The following is a 6,875-nucleotide window of genomic DNA, read 5'->3' as shown; positions in this document are numbered from 1 at the left end:
TTCCAGATGTCACCGATGCAGACCACAATCTGCATCCGCTCCTGGACTACCTCCCAAGCTCTGCGCCGGCGCTGGAGCAAACGCCGTCACAACTGCGGAGCCCGAGGACACAGGTCCACCACAGGGATGTCGCCGCCGCCACGCAATCCTTGCTTGAACAGACTGATTGCCAAATCCATCCCCAACCATAGGACCGATCGCCTTGTTGGAGTAGGATCCAAAGAAACTTTATTCAGCGCCGCCATAGCCGTCGCCGAAGCCAAGACGATGAACGGCCTAAAATCCTAATCTACAAAAGAGAAAACGATCCACGCGCATGGATCCAGTGACCCCCCTCACCACCGACGACCGAGGCCGCCGGACGGCGGCGGCGGGGAAGACTCCTGGCGGCGAGGTCGCCTTTTCTTTCTTCTGGCGGAAGAAAGAAACGCCTTCGATTGCCCGGGGGGTGAGTCGGCTTCGAGTAGGATAGTTAGTCCTGGCTATGTGTATATATACGCAGTGTTGGGTGAGTTTTGTAACCGTGGAGAGAAAACCAGAAAATAGAAATAAAGAGAAAAACAAAGCGCTCGATATGGGCCTTGGCTATCAGTTTTATGTGCGCGTGTTCATCGTGCGATTTGATGAAATCACTAGTTAAGAAGTACTCGTTGCGAAGATAACTCCAACTTCCCTAGGTTGCGACAAGTGATGCGCTACATATGCGCCAATTGTCTCAACTTGGAAGTTTCCTTTTTTCATAGATCCGTTTATTTAAAATGTTTTATCTCTTGAACCGTGCCTCCAAATTTCGAAACAATTTCGCCGTTAGATTATCACATGTTGATAGGTTTTGACGAACTCTTTTTCACGAAAAAAACAGACAAAAAAACCGAACCAGGAGCACGGGTTTTTTCCCTTTCCGAAAGAGGCACGCCTGTGCCTCTGACGAAATCACAACCATGCCTCTCGCGGAAGCCAAACCGTGACTCTCGCGAAAGAAAAAAAAACAGAAAATGCGTTTTTATTTTTCCGTTTCCGAGGAGGCACGGCCGTGACTCTCGCGAAAGCACAACCGTGCCTCTCGCGGAAGCGAAACCGTGACTCTCACGAAAAAAACAGAAAACGCGTTTTTTTTTCCCGTTTCCGAGAGACACGGCCGTGACTCTCCCGAAAGCACAACCGTGCCTCTCGCGGAAGCAAAACCGTGACTCTCGCGAAAAAAAAGAAAACACGTTTTTTCGCTTCTGTGAGGCACGACCGTGACTCTCGTGAAAGCAAAACCGTGCCTCTCGCGGAATCAAAACCATGACTCTCGTTTTTTTGTCGAAAAGTTGGGGAAGACCGGTGGAAGACCAAAACGTCGAAAAAACCCGGAAAACCCGTTTAAAAAGCCGAAAATGCGTGCGGAAAAATAAAAAAACAAAATCCAGAGGTAGCGCCCAAAGCGCGATACGTGGCGAATGGCTGAGAGCGCCAAGTGGCCCTGATCATTGCGAGGCTCCCAAAGGAACGCTCGTTAATTAGTTGCTCTTGCGATTTGATGTGATCAATCCTGAGGGTGAATTTCCAACATTGACTAGTTCTAGCAATTCCATTGGCACAATGATAAATGGTAGCTATAATCGACAAAATCTGGATGTCATGCCTATGGATGAAATCTGGATGCCATGCCTATAATATTAGTCTGACTAATAACAAAGTGCAAACTGAGGCACACGTCATTCTCCTTGCCTCTACAGAAAGGGAAGAAACATGAGAGGATGTCTAAACTCTGACGGAAGTGGCGAAGAAACTGCTGAAGGTGGTACTGCGAAGGAACTCAGTGGTAGATTAAACTTGAAATTTTTTTCACTAATTAATATGGAACGGGTATAAAACATCTATCCTGGATTGTCTTGAAGATTGGTGCTGAATCACGTACATATCAAGAAAATGTTTGGAGTAATAAATAAAAACTTGGAAGCTACTGCAATTACTCGTTTGTGTTTGTCATGAAGAAATGAACAACTTTGACTTGATTATCTTTTGCACCATTTGTTGTTGATGATTCGGGATTGTATTAATTGCACTTAGTCCCTTGTTGTTACACATCATGTTCAAGTGGATGACTTTTGCATCTGTAAATTCAAGTAAATAAAATACTGTAGCTAACTGTTCAACAAAACTTACAAAGCTCTTTGCACCATGTGAGTATAAAGCCCATGATTATACTATAAAAGCAATGCTTACTCCCTGACACATATGAACCTTGAAATAAACAGAAGAGTAGTTCTATCAAATATAGATAGACAGGTGGCAGTGGATAGATTTCTCAAAGAATCAACCGTCTAGCACACTAACGCTGGTAAACTACATGAAAAGATGAAAAAAAATCGAGAAAACGCAAAAGACCTTTGCATTTCATTGCATTGAAAGGATGGGGAAAAATGCATTAATTCAAAAAGTGTTCAGAAAATTGGAAAATTTCATGGATTTCGAAATTTGTTCATGATTTTGAAAAGTTCACAAAATTGGAAAACAATTCATAATTTTTTCCAAAAAATTGTCAAATTTGAAAAAACTTCACGATTTGAAAAAAAGTTCATGGGTTTTGAAATGAAGTTCACGGTTTGACAAAAGTTCATCGATTTGGACCAAAAAGTTCACGGATTTTAAAAAAGTTCATCAATTTTGAAAAAAAATCACATATTTGAAAAAGCATCCGGATTTTGAACAATAATTCTCGGATTTGGAAAAAGTTCATCGTTTTTTGAAAAACAATTCATGGATTTAAAAAAAGTTCACAGATTTAAAAAAGGAAGTTCACTAAAAAAGTTGCAAAAAACTGAAAAGTATTCATGGATTTTAAAAAATGTTCACTAGACAGTTTGCAAGAAACTGAAAAAAAACACAGATTTGAAAAAAAGTTCTAGAAAATTGAAAAAGGTTCATGCTTTTAAGAAAGAATACAGGAAAAAGGAAAATAAAAAAACTGTAGAAAAACTGGCGAAAGAAAATGCAAATAATATAATTAGAGCCTTCGTTGTAGTGTTACACAGTTGAGGCATAACAAAAAAGAGGAAAAACAGTTTATTGGCACGTAAGTTATTGTGGCCGAGTTGGTTGTCCTAGTTGATTTGATCCGTTAGGTTGAGAGATTGTAACCTACTCTTGCCCATTTTTTTGAAGTTTGGAAAAACAAAAGAAAATGTGAATGGGCCAAGCCCAGGCCGTTGGTGGAGCTTTAGGCTAGCTGGTGCTCGAAGGCAGCCAGTAATGGGCTGTCCACATCTCTGGCGTCTAGCAAAAATGATCAAAAACGGAAACGTGAATACTGCGCTACTATTTTCTAAAATGCGGGAATCAAACCAGCATGCTAACTCTAAATACAAGAGTGACTAACCACTGCACCACAATCGCTATGATGTCATCAATTGAAAAACATGCTATTTGACCATTTTTCCGGTCCCAGTATAAATTATTTCGGGAAAAACTTGTAAATATGAAAAAAAGATTTCACAAATTCTTAAAAAGCTCATCTATTTCAAAATCAGTTCTCAGATTTTCTCAAAACAAATTCATAAAATCAAAACAAGTTCATCGATTTTGATAAAAAAAAAGTTCACAAATTTGAAAATAGCTCTCTGAATTTTGAAAAAAGCTCACAGATTTGAGAAAAGTTCATGGATTTTAAAAAGGTTCATTGAGTATGATAAAAAAACATTCACAAATTTTAAAAGAGTTCACCAAATTTTGAAAAAACTTCATGGATTTGAGAAAAGTTTATTGATTTTAGAAAAATCACCGATTTAGACGATAAAGTTCACAAATTTGAAAAGAGTTCACCGAATTTTGAAAAAAGGTTCTCGGGTTTATAAAAAGTTCAACAATTTCGGTAAAAAAGTTCACTAATGTGAAAAAGGTTCACTAGTTTCCACAAAAGGTTCACAAATTCGAAAAAGTTCATCAATTTTGAATAAATAGTTCACGAACTGGGAAAAATTTCACTGGTTTTTTTAAATAATCATGCATTTAAGAAAAAGAAAGAAAAGAAGGAACAAGAAAACAAGAAAAAAAAGAAAAAAAGGAGAAAAAGAAAAGGTAAGGAAGATTTCATAAAAGGAGAAAGGATGTCTCAAATCAAATGAGGGTAGTTGTGTAGTTCGTTACCGTAGCTAACATAAAAAGAGGAAGTCGTGAGGTTGCGAGTTCGAGTGTCAACAACCCATAGTTTTTTGCGGTTTCGAACAAAAAAAGGGGCAGAAATGGGTCGGCCCATTGCGCAGCGAGGGGTATGCGCCCGTTTGCGGAAATGCCTTATTCGGGCGCTAAAGGCGCCGAATAGGGTTTGACCCATTGGTGGTGGGGGTGGGGGAGTTGTGTGCCTGTCTCTAAACTAGCCCTGTACGGAAAGACCGTGAGGGGTGGGCCAAGCCCAGGCCATGGAGGGGAGGGGGGAGGGGGCGCAGTTGTGTGCCCGTTTCTAAATTAGCCATGTACAACGTACACGGTGATTAGGCAAAAGTCTATACTACCCTTTATACGAGGGGTGTATAACGTAGACTTTCTAACAATGATTCTCTCCCCCCTAATTTTGAGAGAGGTGCCCCCCCCCAATCCTCCTATATCCAATCCAGAGTGTCCACGCTGCACATTACGTAAAGTAACATAGATTATTTTATGTAGGTGTAGCATTGTCTTTGTATTAATTGCACTTAGTCCCTTGTTTTTTTTTCACGAGCAGTTAGTCCCCTTGTTGTTAAACATCATGTTCAAGGGGATGACTTTTGCATGTGTAAATTGAAGTAAATAAAATACTGTAGGTAACTGTTCAATAAAAATTACAAAGCTCTTTGCACCATGTGAGTATAAATCCCTTGATTATATTATAAAAGTAATGCTTACTCCCTGGCACATATGAACCTTGAAATAAACAAAAATCTAGTTCTATCAAATATGGATGAAGATAGATAGACAGGTGGCAGTGGATAGATTTTTCAAAGAATCAACCGTCTAGCACACTAGCCCTGGTAAACTACATGTAAAAGATAAAAAAATCAAGAAACGCAAATGACCTTTGCAATTCATTGCATTGAAAGGATGGGGGAAAGTTATAGTCCTCCTAGGACGTTAATATTGCAGTACATCATACAACTCAGTGGACATCCCAGGATTGGTGCAGAACAACCCGCGGGTCTTGTGCCCCTGCCTTAGCCCATCATTGGATCTCATCCTTGATCTTGTTGAGGAGCCCAGTGATGGAAGACATCGCATTGTCGAAGACGCATTCATTGGCGATATTCTTGGCATCTGCCGCAATACCAGCCAATCCTCTCCTTCCTAACCCAGCACAATAGAGCCCATTTTCACCTTTCCAATGATTCGGATATTCTTTGATGGGCAGTCCATTGCCATTTAACATGCTCTCACCATTCTAGGATAAAAAAATAACATAGAGCTTGTTAGCAGATTTAACAATTGTTGCACCAAGAAAACAAACTCAGACATATTCAAACAACAATGTTGTTACCTTGAGCCATATATTTGTTGTGCTTTTGTATCCAGTTGCAAACACAATCACGTTAAATGATATCTTTTTACTGCATTGAAATTCAACTATATCACCCATGATCTTACTAATGCTCCCATGTACCTGTAGGAGATGAATAGAATATTGATAACTTGGCATATAAAGATAACATATGCTATGAAATTTATGTCATGTTAAGGCTATACTTACTTTGATGATACCTTTTTTGATTAACCCAACAGTGCCAACATCAATAACAGCGGATCGGCCGGTTTTTGACTTGAGGATCATTGGACCCATTTTTGGCCTTCTAATGCCATACCTCGATAGGTCTCCAAATATTAAATTCGCCGCCATCACAAGGAGGTTATCCACTAGATTCAGTGGAAGGCGGCGAGCAAGTGTCATCCCCAACCGGATTAGTTCCTTTGTCATTACATGAATCTGCAACCACAAAACTTGTCACGTCTCTTTTGAACCGTGCATCCTAAAATAAAATTTCATAGAATCATCTTCTTTCAAGAGCTAATTTTTCGGTGTAGTTCGTCTGATTGCTTAGTTGTTTGTGCATGTTATAAAATAGTCTATCGCTCTATACCATGAAATACTTTCTAGTAATAACTCTGGAAAATAACATCCATCTAGTGGTGGTTATAATAAGAAATTTCCATGTACCCACTGAAAATATATAGTGCCCGTAGGGTGGGGTGGGGGATTCGCTAGTGTTTCCAGGTTAAAAAATAATATATAGTGCATGTACATACCGGGCTTCGTATAACAACTGAAGTATTGGCACCATGGGCCGCAAGGTCATAAGCAATTTCCATTCTGGAGTTGCCAGATCCAACAACCAATACATTCATGCCAGAGTAGCTCTTGCCTGACTTGTAGCTTGAGGAGTGGATGACATCACCTGGAAAACTTTATAGTCCGGGGGTCATTGGAATATTCTCTGCACTATTCTCACCACTTGCCACAACAAGAAACTTTGTTGTGAACCTGACTATTGTGCTCTTTGCCATGTCATGTGCCATGATGGACCAACATTTTTCGTCATCGTCAAATGTGGATGACTCCACACTAGTGAGATACTTGGGTTGAATATTAAAACGCTCAACATAGTCATCCAAGTACTTGACAAACAAGGTTTTTGGTATGTATGTTGGAGCATCTAGTGGGTATGACATGTGTGGCAACTCACAGAACTCCTTTGCAAGATGCAGCTTGAGGCGATCGTAGGCGCGGTTGCGCCAAAGCGACGCGCTGCAACTTTCACACTCGACAATGAGATAGGGAATTGAGAATTGGCTAAGGCATGCTGCTGTTGCAAGGCCTGCTGGCCCAACGCCAACAATCAACACTACAACATTCTCCATTTCAAAGA

General features: G+C 40.2%; 1 pseudogene; it reads right to left on the bottom strand.

Moving 5' to 3' along the window:
• Window positions 1-5,179: 5,179 nt before the first annotated feature.
• Window positions 5,180-6,867, bottom strand: LOC123084191 (probable indole-3-pyruvate monooxygenase YUCCA10; annotated as a pseudogene).
• Window positions 6,868-6,875: the final 8 nt, after the last annotated feature.

Source organism: Triticum aestivum, chromosome 4A (genome assembly GCF_018294505.1).
Source record: "Triticum aestivum cultivar Chinese Spring chromosome 4A, IWGSC CS RefSeq v2.1, whole genome shotgun sequence".
NCBI lineage: Eukaryota > Viridiplantae > Streptophyta > Magnoliopsida > Poales > Poaceae > Triticum > Triticum aestivum.
This window is presented reverse-complemented; position numbering and strand designations above follow the sequence as displayed.